General features: G+C 34.8%; 1 pseudogene; it reads right to left on the reverse strand.

The window, feature by feature from the left end:
- The window catches only part of LOC132563052 (uncharacterized), a 33529-nt pseudogene extending 12107 nt beyond the window's left edge, over positions 1-21422 (reverse strand).
- Between the last annotated feature and the right edge of the window lie 2158 nt (positions 21423-23580).

A 23580-nucleotide genomic window follows, 5' to 3' on the forward strand; every position in this document is an offset into this window, starting at 1 on the left:
TATTTTAATTGAATTCTGGTCATATTTTTAGCCTTGATGTTTTAAGACAGACGATTAGTTATGAAGACTTAAGTCTATACACGGGTTACCCAAAAATAATGTGTGAAATGGTAGGAAGTACTAATCACTTATAAAGCAAATTGAATTGAAAAAAATGACGTCAGAAGCAAAATTAATAGAAAAGAAATATCGCCTCCTCTCCGATCGAAGTTCACGACGACATGAGGTTGTGTACAAACTTGTTGCCCAGGAGCTATACATGGTCCGTCTGGGTGGTAGCGGAGTTGTCACAATGAAGATGTGCGTCTTCAAGTGAGACTTACCCTTCAAGACAAGGTGCTAACCCTTGGTTAGAAACGCATCACTTTATGTGCCTTGTACGAAAACAATCAATTTATTTCTGCACAAATAGAATCAAAGTCAACTTGTATTTTGTTCCGGAAATGGGCGGAATTCTTGACTAGGTGATTCGACCGAAAATTTCGCAACTGCACACCCATGGTGTTTAATTTGTCTGTCGTTTATTTGCAATGCCTTGTGGAGTGCGGACTCAAATCTGCTTCTTAGGAATGAAATCCAACTAATGAAATAATAGAAAAATACAAAAGAAAAAATAACAATATATTATTTGTCTATAAGAATGCAAAAAGTTGAGAATTTTTCATATCATTGACTTCGTTCATGGGAATTAACGTGTTTTCATTAAATAGTGTTGTTCATTTGAAGAGCACATTATTAATGACATTATTTGGTCTTAATCACTAAAAATTAACGATATTAAAAATAAACGATATCAGAAAAGTAAGATAATTTGTATCACAAAGGGATTAAACGGAACAGAAATGCTTTCCACAGTTAGAGATCCATGGAAATATACAAAAATAAAGTTGTACTAGGTTTCATCATTGTCATTCGAGGAAACCTTGTAGTATCTTATCACATCTTATAAATATAAGATATTGTTTAATTCTAGCGAATTGATCTCTAGCTTTGCGCCCGACGTGGAATAATAAGATTGTTAACTTCATTCTTTCAACAAAACTTTTGGTTGGTGTATAGAGTACGGGGCATAGAACATGTTGTGTACATATATACTCATCATTTGAATATCTACTTTGTCAATATATTCTGATTTCCCAGAGTTACTGCCCTTCGTTTTCATTCTTAGCGATAATCTTGACAGCCGATAGAGGCCGATATTACAAAATGGTATAGCGATAAGCTTGATGGCCGATGAGGCCGCGAAGGAATTCACATGGCGGATGCCGTCGAAGGAGCAAACGGCAATTACTTTTCCGGAGCACCTGGTCTTATTCTCATTGTATACTTTTCCATGAATCTCCTTGAAAGTCTTTCTTTTGTTCATATTTCACCCTGGTGTCAATGAGTCTGTATTATATAGTGAATGTGTCCACATTTTCTTGATGTTATTGTTGTTTTCGTATGTTGGATTGTTTTGGTGAACGCTCAGATAACTTTATAATATTTCATATCTTAAACATTTAACACCCTCGCAAAACTTTTAATTCTAGACAAAAGAAATGACTACCTCCTGATGACGATATCTGATGCTTGTACGCTTTGGTAATCATTTTGAAATCGGAAATATTTTGATCCCATTTCATCATGTTCATATTAAATACGAATGTCGAGGCGGCCCGGAAGTAACCCTGTTGTTTGCCCGGATGTTGCCAGGATAAAATAAATCATCTATCAGTACGTCTGTCAGGCTATTCCGGAGCCAGTCATTTTTGCAAACAAAAGCAAGCGTCGTGATATTCATATCTAGGACATGAAAACATCATTATTATTTCATAATTGTATGAATGGCAGTCGGTATTGTAATCTAGCTGTGTGTTTTGCTCCTAATGAGTGCGTTTCGTCACTAAGCGCCACTCGTTAGAAGCCGTTACCAAACCTATATAATTAAGAATATTTCAAACATCTTCAGATTTGCACTTTTGACAAACATCGCAATTTGATATTTTTCATCATAGTTTTAATATGAAATCGTCAAGAATTAAGAATCGTCACTTAAATGCGTTGTACATCTAAGAAACTATATATTCAATTTCATTATTCAACATACTTAGTTCACATTAAGAAAATATGTATTCCACTTTATAGTGTCATCATACTGTAATGTCATAACCTGACACGGTAGGATGGCATACCACTCTGTCACATTGTACTGAAAAAGTGCAAATCATTTCTGATCACGATACATTCAAAACTGAATGTCGAGCAGAGAACTTTAATTAGCATTTGTTTTTAGTTAGATCTAAATAAAGCATTTTAACGTCATTATCACATAGGTGCACATTTAACACAACGATTACTGTATGTATGATATCAAGGAACATCATTATCCAATGAAATATAAAGATAAATAAATAAATTCTTGCAGCACTGGATAATTCTTTTAAGAAAAAAATTCTGTCCTTTTGTGATAACAGATACTTATTCTCGTAAGATTATACTGTGATACGAATCTAAATAATTTTGATGTCTAAAACTTAGTTATTTTTTGTCCTGTTGTATCAATATTATAAAACAACCGTTGTTTGTTTACGCCTAAGTAGTATCCGTGTATGTGTTGTCGGTAGTAATATGTTTCACCCAGGTGTATCAACATTTCGTCCTTGTGTCCTGGTGTACTAGTATATTTCACCTTTACGAAAACACGTTGTGGTATATTTCATTCCAGCACGTTTACACTACTACATCTCTAGTCCCTGAAAACTGATCTAAGGTGTATTTGTCAGTGTGTCACTGTTGTCGTTCTGGTATCTATATATGTAGATATAGCAGAGAAGGGGGAAATCTCTTTCAAATCAAACTTTCTCTGCTAACATAATTAATATTTGAAATGAAAAAAAAAAAAAAAAATTAATGGGATACCTGGACGTTAGCGTTCTTAACCAAATAGTAGTCATATGATATCATGTACAGAGTTAATGCGTTTATCGCCAACTGATAATTATAGTAAATCATTATTTTCCTTTACAAAAAAAGTTTATGACTGGCAAAGCTAAGCACATTTGTATCGATAAAAACACAGTACCACTTCAGTAACATTGCTCAATGACAGTGTTGTCAGCAATGAATTAAATCATTAACGAAAATAGCTACACAGCGCGCTGCAGCAAATATGGAATGCCTTATTGACTATCGTGAATATTATCGTTGTCACCTCCCAACGAAATCGAAGGCAAAATGGAGTTATTATAAATATCTTTGTAATTTGTAATAATACCATTAGCTGATTGCATCTGAGAGAGTAAAATGGCCAGGCTGTGGTGGCCTCAGATTTCATCTCTGTGTAGGGGGTTCTATTAAGTGTATATCTCGCTACCACTCAGCTGAGTAACAAGACTATTGGAAACGGACGTTTGGGTAGAAATATTTCCGCAGTACAGAGAGAGATATAAGAATATCCCAAAGCCATAATGCTGAAGGAAAAGCATCACATGACTGACACGTTATCATTTTTGTTTTATGTACACATGTTGAAACTGGCTGAAGGTCCTATGATTCAATTGTGACGTCATAGCTTCACATCAGTAGCGTTGTGGCGTCAACAAAGAAGGACATATATAGATATAGTGAGAATATCCACTTATATATTTCATATCTTGTGTAGAGGTTACATGGTCCCGAACCAACATATAGCCTATATACACTAACCATGTATTTTGTTTATCCTGCAACACTTTGTGAAAACTCTGACAAATGGAACTTCGACAGTTTGTTGTTCAATATGTTACAGTCTTTGTTTACCCATACGTTGAATTAGGTCTGTTGACGACTAAATAATTAATTCGCAGGGAGCATAAATCGATTATGTAAACTTTATATCTTTAAAGGAAATATTTAGTAAATCAGACATTGATTGTGTCTAATTAATGCATGTGCTAAATACAATGTCTTTCGTCACCGCCGAATACAGCAAAAATATATATGCGGCAGGTATATTCCAACAATAATAGTGCCAATTGCAGGATTTTCAGTAATTTTTGCAAAAGGTTTCGTGAAAAAACAGAGTATTTGGTCCTTTTCATATAAAATTGCTAAAAAAAACTTCCCATTTTTTTTAGTTTACGTCGCAAGAAGTCCAAAATGAAATAAAAACTCTTGTAAAATCGTATATATATATATATATATATGACAGCGATTGCTACTAAATAAAGTTACAATTAAGTTAATGCAATCGAGCAAAATACACGTTCGTGATATATCATTAAAAATAGGTCAACATAATCATAATCCAATTTCAAATTCAAGAAAACTAGGGCAAAATATGAACAAAAGAAAGATTTACACGGAGACTCCTGGAAAAGTACAAGGAAAAGAAGACCATGTGTTGCGGAAGAGCAAACATTTTCTGCTCAAAGCAGAACAAGATATACAACAACGCAAGCAACTGACACACCCAGTTTAATACCGCACACAGAAATAGAATATTTATCAATGAGATCACTAGAGTTGCTGCAAAACTTCTCCGTGATTTTCATCAACCTGCATTTTTTGTATCCGTGTGTTACCAGTTTGTCCGACAGATGGCTTCTTCTTGCACGAAAATCGTGATAATGAGAACATGCCCTTGGATATCGAATCCACTACGCCATATGTTAGAGGTGCAAGGAGGTTGTTATCCAGACATATATACAAACGGCGTGGTCAATGCATTTTTTTGTTATCTAAAGACGAGACATCATCAATATATCTGAACGTTGATGAAGGACGACTTTACTGACAAGGTTTGCCCGGAATAATCATGAACTTGTGCATTGTACGGCAATTCTGGTCAGAAGTGATGGAATTTTTAAGAAGGGCTTCTATAATGTTCTGGTTTGTCCTATCAACCATATTTGGACTTTACATGACCATCTCTTACATAAATTCAAACCCCTGATCGGTTTGTTTATCAATAGCAGAAAAACGAGACAATTTTATTTTCTGCAAAGATACTCAATTTTACGGGCTATACACAATCATACCGAAATGTTAGTTCTCCATTTTGATTGAAGGAATCAGTACACATTCTGGTAACTTTGGTCGGTTTTGTTCAGGACAGACATTTTGCCCTATAACACATCAGCCGAGTTTTTTTCTCCGACAGCGGCCTTTTGCTTCCTTTCAAAACACTATGAAATAAGAAATATCCTTTTCAATTTGTGTCTTCAGGGATTTATCAAAAGCTTTATTGTGATAAAGCTGTGTCAAGTTGTCAGATATATACAAAATAAACAATGACAAAAAATGAACTTTTCGCTTTTCACTTTGTGTTGTATTTTTGTTTATATCGAAGTGCTACAGTACTAGGCTCTTCTATATACAGTTAAAAATCGATTACAACAACTGAAGAACAGACATGTGTTTGCCTTCACATGAGATTTCACAATTCTTTGTACATCAATATACCGTCTAGGAGTTTAGCATGATTTCCCCAATGTCCAAAACACTGCCACGTATACAGACATATCATAACTGACGATTTTCATGTTTTACCATAGAGTCTGCTAGTGCAGGATTTTCATCAATTTGCACTTATTTGTCTCGAAGGTGTTTTCTTCTTGTGACTTATTTCTTAGCTTGGACATATATATTTCATATAGACAAAGTGCATAAGTATGTGATTTCACATATTCATATGACGTCACAATCGTAGACATGCGCTTTGTCCTATATCATATATGTAAGTATGTCAGAGAGATCATGAAATTTACTATTAATCAAAACCAACCAATTTTGATATGGTACATCAATGTAAATTCATTTCCGATTTAGACGTTAGACCTTGATAGGATGTAACGAACAATTACTGGGATTGTTAAACTGAAGGTTATATTGGTTAATGAGTCCTTACAGCCTTTGTTTTAATGTTGAGAAGAGCATTATTCTTTATGCCTTAATAGGTAATCATTAATTTTGCTTTAGGAAACCGAGTACCTAAAGATGAAACAAAGATGTAACAAATAACATACACTGTTGTGATGAAGGTTATCTCATTTTTTTAAAATTACATTTTTATATAACATTCTAAAATAAAAAAGGGAAAAAAAGGGGAAAAGAAAAAACAAAAACCAAAAACTAAAAAACAAAACAAAAGAGAACATTACAGAGCTTTGCTAATGGATTTAGTTAACGTTGATAATTGAAATCATAATTCATAATCGAAATTAAAACACTACAAAGTATAGTTCATGAAATGCAAATGACAGGAAATTAGACCAGTATTTCACATCATTAAAAGGTTTAAGTAAACTCGTTAATGGTCACTTCATCAACTCAAACTAACATTATTCATTGTTATGAAATACCGTTATATTGATAAGTTCTGAAGATAAAATAGGATCATTATAATGAACAAACCACGAACGTTTAAACAGCCTGTTCCTGGGGGAGTAAACACGAAGTAAACACATGAAATATAAATCGTCGACCAAGCACGTGCTTTATTTTGTCCATATATTTGGATGTTTTTTTAACTTGAGACTAATTACTTGTAATAAGCAATTGCTACTCTGACCTTTGAACATAAAAGAAATAAAAAGATATATCTGCAAAACTTATCTGCTTATCTATAGAAATAGTGTCAATATTTTAGGATTGATATGTAGGAGTGATGTTTAGTATGAAAATAGACTTTCATTATGTAACGGTAAAAAATTATCATTCTTCTTTATCATTACGGAGATCAGGTAGTCTTTCCCGCTCAAACCAAACAGACAAATGTCAGCAAAATTAGAAAACGGTTTCCTGCCCACATAGATCGAAGGGGATTGATTGATAGAATTGTGATATGTGTATGTCCTTGCTAAATTTGTGTTGAGAAATTGATGCATTTAATCATTAGATGGTTTGCTTTCGAGAATTTCTTTTGATGGCTTGCCTTTACCAAATGGCATAACTGATGACACAGTGATTAATGATGAGATGGTAGTGTTTAGGATAAGATGGTAGTAGACAGAGTGAGTCGGTAGAAATAAGATGTGATGGTAGTGTTTAGGATAAGATAGTAGCAGACAGAGTGAGTCGGAAGAAATAAGATGTGATGGTAGTGTTTAGGATAAGATAGTAGTAGACAGAGTGAGTCGGAAGAAATAAGATGAGATGGTAGTGTTTAGGATAAGATGGTAGTAGACTGAGTGAGTCGGTAGAAATAAGATGAGATGGTAGTGATTAGGATGAGTTGTCAGTATTTAGGACGAGATGGTAATATATAGGACGAGAAGGTAATATCTAGGATCAGATAGTGATATTAAGGACCAGATGGTAACATTTAGGACGAGACTGTCGTATATGTGATGTTAGTATTTAAAATTAGCTGGTGATACTTAGGAGGAGCTGGTAGTATCTAGGACGAGATAGTTATATTTAGGACGAGATGGTATTATTGAGGATGAGCTGTTAATATCTAGGATAAGTTGGTAGTTAATTTCAGCCTATTTCTTTATTTGACTGTACTATGAATATTCTGTATCTATATAGAAGGATACTCTCCCCTTGCTTGTCTTTTGTGCAATCGAAATATACCAATACTTGTTACCAAGAGCTAGAAATTTACACAGCAGCTAAAGTAATAAAATACATCATTTGTCAGATAATCGAGGTTGATTTGCTGTAAACTATAAACTCTGACATTGGACTAGAAAGCATGAAAGAGTACAACTTCATGTTGAATTCACTTTTAATATATTGAACACTTCACCATTGATGTTAAATTCACTTTTAATGTATTGAACACTTCACCATTAGTTGTGGGTATTTATTTAGTACGGTAAAGTGTAAATGTATCCTTAATTGTAAATCAAGAAGAAAGGCACTTTAATGGTTTTCAATCACAATGCAAACGTTTTGTACTTAATTGCTGTGAACAAAATTATCAATATCTCAATATTAGCATTTTATAAGTTTGCAAGTTGACGACGGGGCTTAAAACGGATCGATGCGTACATGTTACGCAATCTGCTTTAGTGTTAACATAAACAAATGTGTAAAACATGATCTCAATAAACAGGAGATTGTCCAGGTCTGGAACTCTCTTAACTAACGACTCTGTCTGAAGACACCAACAACGGAATCTCTATTAACTATGGCGTCCAATCACTTACAATTGCTTACCCTATCAATAAACAAGATATCGTCTATCGTTGCCAAAGTCTGCCCTAATCGCTATATCAATGACGTTAGAATGTTTAGGGATCCCTAGCTAAATTGTACAGTATATACTGATAGACAATACGCATAATCAAAATACATTGCTATATTTGTACCTATATCTGGTTATCTGTTCTTTGTATTACGGAAACTAACTTCTGGAGAAAGTTTTGATACAAATGGATCTTAACATTATAGTGACCGATTGGTCCTGTGTTTATTTACTGGTCAATCTTTATAACTGCTGGTCTCTTTTTGTTTCATAATTGCTCCATTTAAACATAGATAAAACTAATGGTATAATTAGTTGTATTTTTTAGTTAGTAGCTTGTCTTTTATTTATATATCAACTGGTCCAATATTACTGGTCCATGTATATGTAGAGTGATGCCTATATACATGGTACTTCAATGTAGGCTAGGTTTGTACAAGGTAATATGTGATTACGGATGAAATGGTTGACCGCACTTCTAGGATTCTCTCGCGACTAGGGTACCATACAATATATAACACTCCGTGTTGACGCGCTTAGGAACCATTGATATTAGAATGACACGCAAACAACATTCAGATGCTAAAAATCAATCATTTGAATTTCAAATATACTAATTAAATCGTTTAGCTAATTAATCTAGGTATAATTATCAGTTTGATACTGATGTCGTGACTGGCACTCCATCTATAACACGATATCTCGCATCAGTTCTGTTAGGCGATGGCAGATCACACAGCAAAACGGTAACGGTGTATCTACATTGCTAGCCCATTCACAACTAACACCAATGTATTTCCAAGATTCATATCAGATGATTTTTTTCACACTTGTTTTGTAGATATAAGGCCTAATGGAATAATTTTAATGTTACTTGAAACAATCACATGCCTAAAAGGCCAACGTTCTTTCTCGTACCGTCGTGCACCGTATCTGAACACTTAAGAAAGCAACAACCCCTATTTATAGACTATACATCTCTTAGATACCGCCTAAGTGGAAAGGCTACCTCCATTAAGCAACGCGTCTTAGGAGAGAAGTTTCCCTTTGGGGACTGTCTTTGATAAGCGACCAACATCATGATAATGTATGACAGTTTTAATTGGATTTTAAAATTTAGGATTTGTTCGCTGGTTCATGTTTTTATCTTCTGTAATGTACTCAAAGTTTGCCAGCACCTAAAGAGGTATTCGGATAAATGTAAATCAGGTCACAGGAAAATTTTTTAAACACTTACAAATACCTGTAAAGTATTATATTGAGTTCTGTAGGTGATACAGCGGGTATGTATTTACACACACAGTATTATATTGTGTTCTGTTGGAGATACAGCGGGGTATGTACTTACATACACACAGTATTATATTGTGTTCTGTTGTTATGTACTTACATACACACAGTATTATATTGTGTTGTGTAGGAGATACAAAGGCGGTGTACTTACAAACACACAGTATTATATTGTGTTGTGTAGGAGATACAGCGGGGTATGTATTTCCATACACACAGTATTATATTGTGTTGTGTAGGAGATACAAAGGCGGTGTACTTACAAACACACAGTATTATATTGTGTTGTGTAGGAGATACAAAGGCGATGTACTTACATACACACAGTATTATATTGTGTTCTGTAGGAGATACAAAGGCGATGTACTTATATACACACGTTATTACATTGTGTTCTGTTGGAGATACAAAGGTGGTGTACTTACAAACACACGGTATTAAATTGTATACTATGTTATTATCACAATTTTCTTTAGAAAATAAGTGATATTTTAGAAACGTAATAACAACAAGAAGCTAAATGTGAACATTATTGAAAGTCCCTTTTGATAGATCAAATAACGAAAACGCCTCGCATTGGTCTGCTGGGCAAAATGATTCTCCACCGAGAACATCTGCGATGTGACAAAGCAGGCAAACCAAGAGTAAACAGATTAATGGTCCACTTACCGTCAATATGTGGATTTAAAATTAACGGGATTATTCAATTTGCAATACGTTTGAGAATAAATATTCTAAAAGTATCCATGTAAATGAAAATACCAGTAGACAGACGGACAGAAAGTAAACACATGGACGAAATAGATGGCCAGGAAACCAGATACCTATTTATAATATCAATCACACGCTGACATGTCCTACTCCATCTTTAACCCCAGATCAACAAAACCCCCACAGACAACAATATTTAGTTTAGAGGTCGCTAATGATATTGTGTCTATGGTAAGCGTCTAATACAACAAATCCAGGCAATATCGTTCGGTTTAGTTTCACTCCCAAGAGGTCACTGTGCTGCATAGTTTTATGTATATTGTTATAATTCTATCTCTGTAACCTATTGTTTAATGTTTAAAAACTTACCGTTCACGTTACGAGCGCGGAGAAACAATGGGAAACCATTGCAATGCGGTTAGAAGTAGTTATGTAATAATTTATTCAATTATATTTTGAAGACGTATGAAAGGACCCGGTTGTATAACTCATTACAGACTTACAGAGTGGTACCAGGGTGTGAAATACTGACAACTGATCCATCGATATATCCACTTAGTAATGAGTACACAATAATGTTCCACTAAAATCTCTCGGTCCCTGCGGTTAAAGAAGGGAATGGATATTCCGTATGTGCTTTATACATCATTTAACACGAGTTTTATTCTATATGAAGTTACTTGAAACAAGTAAAATTTAAAATTTGTAAGCCAAAAAAAAAAAAAGAATCGAAACGAGTCTCAAAAAATTTCATGTGAGTGTTTTTATCACGTGACTTTATGTGATGATGTACGATATGTGACAGTTTGTATGATTAGTGTCTTTTTTGCTACGTGAAGTGAGGGAAAAGATTGAGATTATAAAGACGTGGATGGCCAGGTACACAAACCAAACAGTCAAATGGAATGAGAAAAGATGATATGTACCCCGAGCCACAATGAGTTACAGTAGAAAAGGTCTATATAATGATGGGTGTTCCGAACGGATGTCATCACTCGTAATGATTTAGTACAGTATAACGACCATATTAGCACGAAAACTACTTCATCATTACCAACAGCAGCAAACCGCCAAAGGTTGAAATCGCGGAACTTGTGAATTAGTATAGTTATGTTCAATAGTGATTCTTAGTATAGTTATGTTCAATAGTGATTCTTACTGTTTTATATATCATTACAAACTTAAAAGACCAGATGTTTGGGAAAAGAATGATCCAGACGTTTATAACTTGTTAATGAAATTAATCACCAATCCCTCTCTCCTGCCCCTGGAAAGCCAGAGGTCCTATCTCTGAAGTATGGTCTATATAAACCTACCATATCGCAATGCTTTTGGAATCAGATTAACAAACTTGAAACCAGCTACAGCAGTGGGAGAGGTTTGTCTGATAAATGTACAAAACATATCAAATGAATACCAGAGAAAGTAGACCCAGCTCACCCTGTCCCGCTACATGCTTTTACTTTCGACAAATGCGCCGTGTAATCACCCCTTGATCAATGGAGGATTTTTCTCCAATGTATTTTATAAAAGAAATATTAATAAAAGCCTAGGAACAGAACTATTGAATTCCATCACAAGTGTCTCGTAGAAAAAAAAACGTATAGTGAGTCTCTAACAATCGCCGAGATTTTCATCAGTGCCGTCTAGACCTAGGTTGATTTGCAGGCCAAATTGCAGCACTTTTTATATATATAGGCAATATAGTCAGTGTCTTAAAATATACGCTGTATTTTGGCAACGGAAAATAAAGACAAAAAAGTGTCGATACTCTCGGGCCAAATGCAGCGTATATTGAAACTTCAACAATCTGTTGTTAGAGACTATGTTTACCTGACGTCATACTGATTAAATCGGATGACGTAAGCCCAATAATTGCTGTGCTCAAGAAAATACGTTCAATATGTAATTTGTACAATAACAGTTTCTACGACTTTTTCTTCATAGAAACTTGTTTAAAAGACAAAATTGCATATTTTCTTAGTAATTCAGAGAATAAGACTGATAAATTGGTGCCCGTATTATAAAATAGATGTTTTCTGTCACTTCCGAATGAAAACAAAAAACATTAAAAACAACATACATGTATATGGCAGGTGGATTTCGACGACGGCAGCGCCGGGTTTAGGATAGGTATTCTATTTCTATCATCGTGTAATCTTTTCTACTTGTCGTTTCCATCTGTTGGTGTGTCCTTAATATCTTTCCATATCAATACCCTATTTGCCCCGAAGCCAAATTACGAAAATATGTTTATATGTCAAAATTGTCATATTTCAACTTGTGAATACTAAAAAATGTATGAGTTCCTGATAAATATCTATGTTAAATATCCCAAAGTGTTTCTATTCAGAATCAATCTTTAATACCCGCAAATATGAAAAGACATTGCTTTATTTTCAAGCGTATTTATGTTTAACTTTATAAAGTTATGGATCAGATGTTTACAGAGAAGTGATTCTGTATTACATCAAGGTCATTATATCAGTTAGACAATATATGGCCTTAGCTGTAGCGAGTTTGTAATATTATTTATCATATATCTAACGTAGCCTGCTTACTATAAGCACGTACCAATATCTTAAATCGGCCTTGTCAGTAGCATTATGTAAAAAAGTGAGAGTCTTAATGAATGATTTTTTCTTATATATATATATCCCTAGTTTTAGTTCTTAAATATGGAAAACAGTACTTCACAGATTTTTCTAAATCTTTCTCAGCAATTCTGCTAAAGCCTAATTTGTAATGACAAAACGCAAATCTTCAGCCAGTCCTTAACGTTTACAATGATATACATAATAATTATATTTTCAGTATCTTTGATCTAACCGACAGACCTAGGTTTTATATCGTGTATAAATATCAAGGAAAAAAGTCATCACAATGTCGTAAGATTCCTCTTCTGTCCATTCATTGTTTCCATACTGTGATGTGCTGTGTTATATAAATCAAGGAATTTCATATGGGCTCACGACAATCTTGTTCAATATCCCATCAGTAAATTTATTGCCATCTGAGATAACGCTCTGGTGTTAACTTCCGTCTTGTTTATTTTCTTATTAGAAACAACGTTTATTTGATATATGTCTTCATTGCAAAATTGTTCATTGGTTTATATAAATCTTTCTTCCATCAATTTCCTTCGTAAAGAACAATATCGTTTTAGATTTTACCTACTTTGATGAATTCCCACGCGATGACATTCTACTTAAATTTTGCAATATTGAACAAAATAAAGCAATTGGTGAAAAGTCAGACAATATGCCAAGGTTTTTCAATTATAATCTTCTTTTGAAGACGAAGTACAAAGTACACGGGAAATTTTTAGGTATCACAACACGCAGGCTAGAGCAGATTAACAGAAGTGCTAAAATTAAGAGACATATACGGAAAGGCAATTGGAAGCTGAAGTTGACTTACAGAGACATCAAACGAGACCATAAAATGTGAATAATTACCGGAATGCACGACAACATTCATTAACGCTATCACATAAATATCGTAAAGATTCTGATATAGATTATAGATGTTTTGATATACCGACGGTTTGGCGAAAGGAACCGTTTTTCAAAGAGCAGATGTCTACAGAACACGGTAGACAGTGGACGAGCTCGTCTGCTGAAAAGCCGAAAGGTCGCAATAGTGGTCGTAAAACCAGCTCAATAAATAAATGAAATATACGATGGAAGAAGTAACACTTTTTTATCTTTTACAAATTTATCTTATCTTAAACTAATAGATATTCCATTTTTCTAAGGCATAACTCGTCGTATTATATTCTGATTGACGCTTATTAACTTACAATACCATGAAGAACAATGCTTTTTCGATTCAAATATTGAAAACTCGGACCTTAGAAATACTTGAACGTATTACAGCCTTCATCATAGGTATTTTAAAATAAATCATAAAGAGGTACATATTTCAATCCTTAAGCCTCCTGTTAATGTACAAGTACAGATATTCTGTAAGAAAACTCACTTTTGGTGCTTATATCCAAAAATAAATGGAAGTGCTTTATCATAAATTTCGAAACGAAAGTTTCCAAGATCTGCAAAAGTAGAAAAGAACATCCAGTATCTTACCTTGAGATAGCAGCGTTACTCCTAGTATCACCAACAGGACGTTAACCATCGTGTAGGCTGTTCTCAACGTAGGCATGTCCATCCCGAGTGTATGGGTCTCTTTCAAGCAGTCCCGTAACTTATTGACAGACTGGTCTCGCGCAAGCACCTTTTTATCCTATTAGCGCACACCTTCCCTAAGCGACTCACATGCAAATTGTCTCACGCCGCTCGCAATACACAGCTGCTGTTTAACAAGCAAGCTCAGCGGTCCTACCTGGGTACAATTGCGCGTCGCTGATTGGTCAGATGGTAAAACCGAGTTGATTCAGCCGGTCGGCTTGATTGCGGCATTTGACAGTAACGGAACTTGTAATGAGGGGGATCTCCCTCCTTGGTTATCATAAATAGTCCAGCTAAATCAATACTGCCGACTGATAGCGCCTCTGTATGAGTTATGACGTAAACTGCCAATGGTACAGGACCTAAGAGATACATGTATATGTCCTACGACTCATAAATCAGTAGGGGTATGTTTCATGATGCTCACTGCAACAAGCGGGGGTGTATCAAAATAACACTCCTGAATTTATTCGAAATTACGCATTTAAGTCCCAAAATACAAAGTACAATTCAACACCTGTTCTGTTGGCCACTGTGGTTGTTGTATGAGAGATATCAACGAGTTTGCTATTTTGTTTCTGTGTACGAAGCATATCTGAGTTATATTTTCGTATTAGTTCATCGTGGATGATACGAAGGTGTAGTACTTCAAAAAGTAAGTCCCTCTCAACAAAAGAATTTTATTTCACCAACAAGTTATTGTTAATCTTAAAAACAACCTGTTGCACTTTTGGCGTTATTTTCACAGTTCTAGACATAGATATTATATCATGTAGATTAGCGATTTAAAGTTGTCCTGGATCTCGTGCTTGGACTAAGAATGTACCTGGGACGATCGTTAGCTCCCCATGTCTAGGAAGTCAAGCGGTTGATGGTGATTAAGCCCAGAATCAATATACAGAAGAACAATCAACTCAATTAATCCTAGCTGCCTGTCACATACAGGTATGTAAAATGTGCGAACACATGACCGGGTCTGACAATTTGTGAAAATCACATCCATGTCGGAAATTCGACTCAATAATTAATACATATTTACATATAGAAGATACAGCTTACTTTTTGTTAGTTCTATTAATTACCTACAATGACAGGCAGTTTATAAATTTCAGTGTTAGGTCAATGACTTGGGAGTGAGAAATATGCATCGACACAGCACGGTCACAACTGTAGATACTTCATGTTGGGGAAATATCCATTGTATTTTCACTAATATAAATTACAATTCTTAGGCGTTATATTGAAATTAAAAGACATCAGTCTATGTAATTTTGGTGAAAATAACACTACCGAAAAATGAAGATTTTCATCATTATGCTGAATATCCTGGTATATAAGACACATCCTTACACTAAATATATCTTATTTTGCTGGAACGAATTTGGATGCCCTATATACATAACGATATTTTCCAGCTTGACATCATAATCAATCAAACAGAATAGCTAATTGATGGGTTTCCTTTAAATATACCATCCATTGTAGGGGTTTCCATTAACTGGAATAGCGAATGGACGAGTCCCATGAAATGGAACAACATTTTGATGGGTTTACTTTAAACGGAACAGTTGAAGAGTTTTCAGTAAATAGGCGAGTCTATTGACGGGTTGCCATTAAACGGAATAACTATTTGATGGGTTACCATTTATTGGAACAGCCATTTGAGGGGCTATCTTTCAATATTTCCATAGATATTACTACAATATCGTAACTGCTAGTCTAACAAAAAATCTCTTTGATATGAATTTGCATTATGAAACGGCTGTGCAGATCCCCCTTTTATAACATATTTGTACAAAATGTAATAACAGGCATCCAACGATAAATAATGAAATTTCTTGTGCTCTACGAAACGAATTAACGCGTCCTGATAAAATCCTTTTTATCAAAGGAATTTCTTCAGTGGTGGATTACCGTGTTAATCTTTGACTTCCATGCTGATGAACACGTTATATAATTTTTTCGACGAGAATATGTCGCTGACTTAATATCTGATTTACCCAACGAAAAATCATAACTGTATTCAGTGGAAATGGTGGTAAGTTTTGTCATATTTCCAAAAGGTTTCAAAACTTCCATAGATGGTCCTTGTACTGAAACAAACAATTTGAGTTTGTAAAACTACATAGTATAACTTCATCATTGCAGAGGAGCTTATTTCAGAACGTAACTATTTGGATTTAAATGGTGGGTGTCGTCGATGAAGCAAAAGACACTATTCTTATAGATTCTCCATATAACTCTTTCTTTGATTCATATATTCAAGTTTTCTTGGATTTTAGTTTGAGTTAATAATGTTGTTGACATGTTTGTGATTAATATTTTTTCAAGTCTGATAGATGATTAAATAAGTATGAGTACTATCATTTTTTGGACAGTAACTTACCACAGCATGAAGTAAGCTTGCTCGAGATACAGAACCCAGGAAACCCTTAATGCTTTACCTTGAAGCTAAATGACGATGTCGGAAATATTGGCATTGGGTTCCTCTCAGCCAGTGTATGAATATCTTTGAAACTGGACAATAATTGCCGTCGTCATATGGATGACAAGGAAAGGATGGACAGATGGATAGTGAAACATAAAAGACCTATTGTCAACTTAAGTGCAATCGATGTTACGCGTTATACAGGATAATGACAACAGTCTGGGACTGAAAACTTTACCAGCAAAGTTAAGCACATATATTAGCGATATCCTGGAATATCATAGATTGATACAGCTTTAGATTAGATGAGTTTTAGTATTGGTGAACTGATATTGTGGGTATCCAGTTAGAGCGCTGCGCTGTTGATCTGTAACACTCTCGCCTTTTAGCACGGCGTCCGGAGTTGATTCACGGACCGGACGTGAAAAGGCATGGGATACGTGGGTTTTCCTCTGATACTCCGGGTTTGTCCCACATTACGACCCTCGCTCGCTTCCATTCGGACCGAAAAGGGTTTATATATAAGTATAAGTTTAAATCTTGTATTGCAAAACACGCAAAGCTTATAGTGAAGCGTTTGAAACAGAAATCCATTATGGTTATTTCATTAATGCTTTTCTTGAACCTCTTCATTTTTCGCTGCAGTGCTCTGCTGTTGTCTCAGTGCAAGTTGTATCCTAAATAGTATAGAACACTGTCTAATGGGTAGATATCCCCATTCTGACCTCTACAGTAGGACACTGGCAACAATAATCCTGTATTGATAGTATTAAAGCTGTTGTGTTGTATCCACAAATTGCACTTTACTCTGCTTTTATGTCGTGAGTGGATCTGACAACGCATAATATTTAGGGGGTGTTGATAGATCCAGATTGCTTAGTCACCATCATCACGGATGTGCTCACTTATATAGCTAGCTGTTAACGAAATTTAATATGTGCAACAAGATATTGTAGGAAGATCTGGAAAAATCACAATTATCAGCCGTATCCAGTTTTACTAACAAGGACTTGGCTCGTTTTGTGAGATCTGGCTTATCTTTTACTCGCCATGAAATGTTTTTGTGCACTCAAGACGACGGTTCCCTTTCTCGGCATGTGTTTTATCTATTGCATCTTTCTCCGATGTTCTTACATAATATGGATCCTCTGATACCGTTGAGGGAAGCTTTAACAGGTTTAACAAGAGCATCAACGACATTAATAAAATAGTCAGAAACAAGCTGTGATATAAAAAAAATCTATTGTTAAAATTTTTAATTTTAAGAAATTTCTACCCATCCCGTCTCCTGTAATGGTTCTAAAATTGACGTGTAGATCGTCATGTCAAAGTTTCCTGTTTTTAGGTATGATAATATTTTATGTAAAGTTATGCGACATCCCTAAACATCCCTAAAACCGCGATCAACAACGACAATGTCATCCATCTCTAATCTTGGCTAAGTGATCTTATCATTATTGTGGCTACCAGGAAATAGTCCTACCTTGTCAAGAGTATAGCCATCTGACCGAGGTATGCTCATTAACTTTCACTTCCGTTTCTTCTTGCCACAGTTTAAGAAAGATGTCATGATATATACTCTTTTAGATGAATCTTAACAGAAGCGCTGTGACTTCTTTGGGGTATAATAGAGAGTCATGAAAACAGTGTGAAAGGATAACACGTAGGGAGTTGTTCTGGACGCTTAAAGTGAAGGAAGATTCTTTTTTCGATAATATACATGATATCTCCAAAATATAAAGTGATAATATATCATTTCGTTTGATCGAGAACGAATCTAGGAAAATTAAGCTTTCATTCGATCGATTTGAATTTTATTATTTTACGATTAAGACCTATTCTAATATGATGACCTTAACAAATGCAGGAGAGGTCATCATAATGCGTCGTGTGAAATAAGTTGAAGGAAGTGTTTGATTAAATGTCTTTACTTCATGCACAAAGTGTTTCTGCATGTGTTGACTGAACATACAACCAATCCTCCACTAATATCAAGGGAAGGTTCCTCAATGTATCATCAGGTTGCCAGGTTTCGACTTACATATATCCTGGAAGCATTTCGCACATATATCAATCTCTTACCCGGGGGTAAAAATACGTCAGCCTTTAAAACCTTTATCAACCATTTCTACTGAGAAAATCTTATGTTCCTGGCTGATTTATTAGCCTTAACGTTCCCCTCAAAACAACTTTATACCAGCTACCTAACACATATATCCCAATTTAACAACACTGGTTAAGCAAGGTGTGAAACTATAAACAGCGGAATCAAACTATACCGATGCATGTGTCAATGTAGGAAAGACTATATGTCTGTCAGCAAAACACTCATTTTAAAGGGAAAAAAGAACGATGCCTACTGCAGTGTATTTCCAATGGGAAATATCAAGTTTAGGAACTTTAAAAACATAAATCTGGGCTTTAATAGGGTAAGGGAACTCGTGCCTCTTAATGAACACAAACTGATATATACATTTCACGCCGCTTTTGGACTACACATATAAAATAACTACGTCTTTAGACCTTATTTGTCAAAATATCCATATAGTTCCGCCAAGAACAAGAAACAAATGTGTACATAACCATATTCCAAACTCGCATTGAATGAAACTAGGACAAATAAAGACAAGAAGATTAACACGGAGATGGCTGAAATATATACATGTACGATAAATCTTAGTTACATGACACGATATAAGAAATTTGTTTTTTTTTCACGACTCCCACAGGCCATGAAGATGCAGTTGTTGCTTTTCACTCATAATCAACAATCTACAACACAAAATCTAAATAGAGTCTCAATTAAGACATGTTCATGTTTTTGTTAAACTGATATCAATATATTCAGATAGACAACTTGTCTCTTGTGTAATATAAAAAAAAATTGACAACAATTCATTAGCGTCGTCTTTTGATGTAATTATTTTGATGGTAATCATGTTTCCATTCATAATACAAAATCTGCAAGGTGTGCTAAACCGGATTTAATAAAATCGAATTAACAGCCATGTCGTGATCAGCTAAGTGAAGGAACTTTGTGTTGATGAAGATAGATGACGGAACTATTACGACACTCAATAATTACTTCTTCTATAGGGTCATACGTTAAGCGCTGTTAACGACATGACAATAAATTAAATCAGTCCTTCCAGGAGAGTTCATCAACCTTTTTGTTATCAATGCGTTAATTTTCAAAGAAAATGTATCACCGAGCTTTTAATATGTGTTAATGGAATCCGATCAATGTTCACTAGGTGAGTGGTAGGGAGATACATTTACGTTTCTGGGAAATTAAACCCTTTCATAATTTTTGACATTCGTTGTTGATAACACTGTTCTCATTTGAGAACGTGACATGACTTACTTGGATTGACATTGACTCACTTCATGGGCTTGGGGTTCGTCAATGAAGCAGAAGACGCTGAATCTTCAAGAACACCTGGACTATTTTTCGTTGTACTTTTCACATTTGCCCTAGTTTCATTTGAGACTTTGTTAACATGACGGTGTTTTCTTTGTTGTTTTTGAGCAATATTTATTTGTATAAAAGATTCGTCTTCAAATCTTTGCAAATAAAAACAAAAACCAACCTGTCAGCTTGTTCTGATTATACCCTTCCTTATAACTTTAGTCAAAAGATGTCGTACATTTTTAATTGCTGGATAACAACATTCCTGCTTCTCCAAGCTGTAGTATTTATTTGTCGCAGTTGATATCAGATATCATTTATCTGTTCAAAATGAAATATTTTTTGTGACAATTGACAAAGAAACTTGCATCAGAAAGTTTTGAGAGATGCAGGTTGATGAAAAATATGGGAAGTTTAACGGTCGTCATAATGATCTCAATGAGATATATTCTATTTCTTTTTGCGATAAGAAGCTTGACGTTTTTGATGATTGTTGATATGCCTGGTTGTTCCATCTTTGTATACTTTTTTCTCATTTGGTACCATTACAAATGGGTTTCTATATACGAATAGCTGTGGTTTTCATTATAATTTGTACATTACGAGTGTCATCAATTTAACTGTATCCTTAACTTTTCACGTGTAATTTGTCTTCATATTGTATGATATTGATTGTCCATTAACATATGAAGGTCGTACCATTCTATGGAAGAAGGTGCGTTGCAGAGGTTAACGCAAATAAGAGCAGGTTAGGAACAAATACAGCTCTTAGGAATTCAAATGAGTATAGCTGATATCTTTCAAACTGTTTCCTATGATATAAGCAATGGCGTTGAAGGATTTACAAAAAATTTCACGTGTATATACAGTACAGGATAAAGAAAAAGTAAACTGCCTCATACGGGCCTCAACGGTGCGGTTGCTGTAACTATGCTGTAGGTATACAGCTGTTTCTTCCTTATCGAACTCTTCAATAATTTTGGAACTTATTGTTGAAATCCGCGAAGCAAGATACCAACATGTGACCATAATCAAAATCCAAACTCAAATTTGACTAAGGTAAAATATGAACAAAAGAAATATCTACACGGTGACTCCTAAAAACGTACAAGAAGAGCAAGACCAGGTTTCCGAGTAAACGTACGTATTCCTTTCGATGTCTGATTTGGTTGATGACACATCCGTATCTTCATCATCTTGTTGAATCTTGTCTAACCTGTCGTACTGTGCGAGACATCGCATGTTGACACTACCCTATTTCTTAGTTCGATACAGTTGAATTTGATTAAGTCTATTTTTTGGAAAGGGCAGGATATACTTGATTACACCTACCGAACAGTTTATCTACTGTTATTTTTATGGCTCTCTGTGCTCTACTAATATCGGCCAAATCGAATCATAATATACTGTCATTACGTTCTTGTTATAATACTCGCATTAAAATATAAATCTTATGCATATTGCTTTTTTTATGTGTTTACGCCTCGCTTCATCCAATCTGCATTCCTTAATCTAATATTCATCAATTTTGTAAGCCCGTTTTCAGTTTTTTGCTTTTTTTGGTAATTTTGCTGCATTTAGTTGCTGGCTGTATGCCATAGGCTTCATGTTGCCCTCTTAATCTCACGCTCATCCAATTCATTGAGCTTTTGTAAAGCCTCAACTGCCTTATTATTATTAATACATTGCAATTTATTTGATATTTATAGATTTTAAGTATCGTTTCTGTGTTCTTGTTGTTTGTGAATCTCCGTTTCTGTTTAAATTTAGCATGGGTATTAATTGAACTTTTGAGAGCTGAACGTACACCAACACTGACAATGAAACAGAAATAGCATTACAAAAACAAGACGAGAGAGTTGGGAGGTGAGAGTTTCACCAAGGTGAGAGGTCAAGTAAAGGCTCTCGGTTATTTCATAAGGATTAATGACATAAGCGCTTACATCCAGATCAAAATGTGATCATATAGGGACGAAAATGCTTTACAAAACGCATCCTTACTCACCAATTATAATACCTAGGATATTTCTGTTTATTTATAGATTCCTGCCCTACAAGACATGTGGCATATTACAGCTCGTCCGTATGGTAATAGATCACAGTAATTATATGCCATCATTTTGCATATCATCAGTCAAAAACATTACGTCATGATGCCATCCATGGGGGTAATTCCGGTCTACCGAAAGTTACATATGCCTAAATATCTGTGTAAAATATTGAGAGGTTGTTTTAATATTAAAGGTGTCCAAACCAAAATTGATGTACTTAGTTTATTTGAAGCATTAATTTTATCAATCGTATACTTTTTACACTAAGCACAATAACCTAAACAACACTACAATTTTCTTTCATTCAAGAATGATATCGATTTTGTTTCTGTGAAAGGAAACAGAACTTGACAGGTATGCTGACCCCAGTGTCCATGGGACGTTTATTAACGCTGTCTGTTCTGGTTCTGGGAACGTGGAGTAAGAGAAGCGGGAGTTAAATATGTCGTATTCAATGTTGTCATCGACACAGATATTTACCACTTCGATATTCTCTAAGCATATATAAATGTAGCCTTTAATCAATGATAAATATATAAAATACCTTGTTATACAATTTGTCAACAGGGGTTGTGATTTGGTAACCGAATACAACATGTGAGTCAATTATAATTAACGTCGGACTAAGGATACATACACACCGTGGACAATTAGAGTATATTACTCCTGACTGGTCGATAAACTACGAGATTATCAAACCAAGAATTATTGTACAATGCTGCCTTACGGTATGTTGAAACGCATCTAATAGTCATTATTATATAAATACTCAGCTTCGTGTAGGAGTATGTCGGGGGAGGTTAATAGCGAGGCCCTTTCAGGTTATCGTCACTCCTTTCTACCTTGGGACATTGTAAAGACAACCTTGATCTATAACACCTGTGATCTTCCGTTTCTTCTCTTCCTTTGCTGTCACTCCTGACACTAGTCGTCATGTGACCCTGCCTGTTTTGAGGAGACATAAAGACATATTTATACATAACATTCTTTGAAAGATTTCAGAATGAAAAGGAAACCTTGTTTTATTTGTCCTCCATTCCATTAAAGTGCCGTGTACTAATTACATTTGGTAGCCTATACCGGTGTGTAAAACTTGTGCCTCGGCATGTCACTGTTTCTCAATCTAATTATAAGTAAGTAGTGGATCTGTTATAGAAATGCTATAATTATATGTACAAAAATTTTGACGAATATAATTTCACCATAAAAATTCTACAGAAATTATCATAAAAATAAAAAGTGAGTTAGCGAATAGGCGTCAGATCATTCCCTTACATTTACTATCGTATGGAATAGCTACGATCAAATACGATGAAAACGATAAATATAAGCATTGAACTGTTTACAGC

Source organism: Ylistrum balloti, unplaced genomic scaffold (assembly GCF_031769215.1).
Source record: "Ylistrum balloti isolate Yb309-2 unplaced genomic scaffold, AGI_CSIRO_Ybal_v1 Utg371572, whole genome shotgun sequence".
Lineage (NCBI taxonomy): Eukaryota > Metazoa > Mollusca > Bivalvia > Pectinida > Pectinidae > Ylistrum > Ylistrum balloti.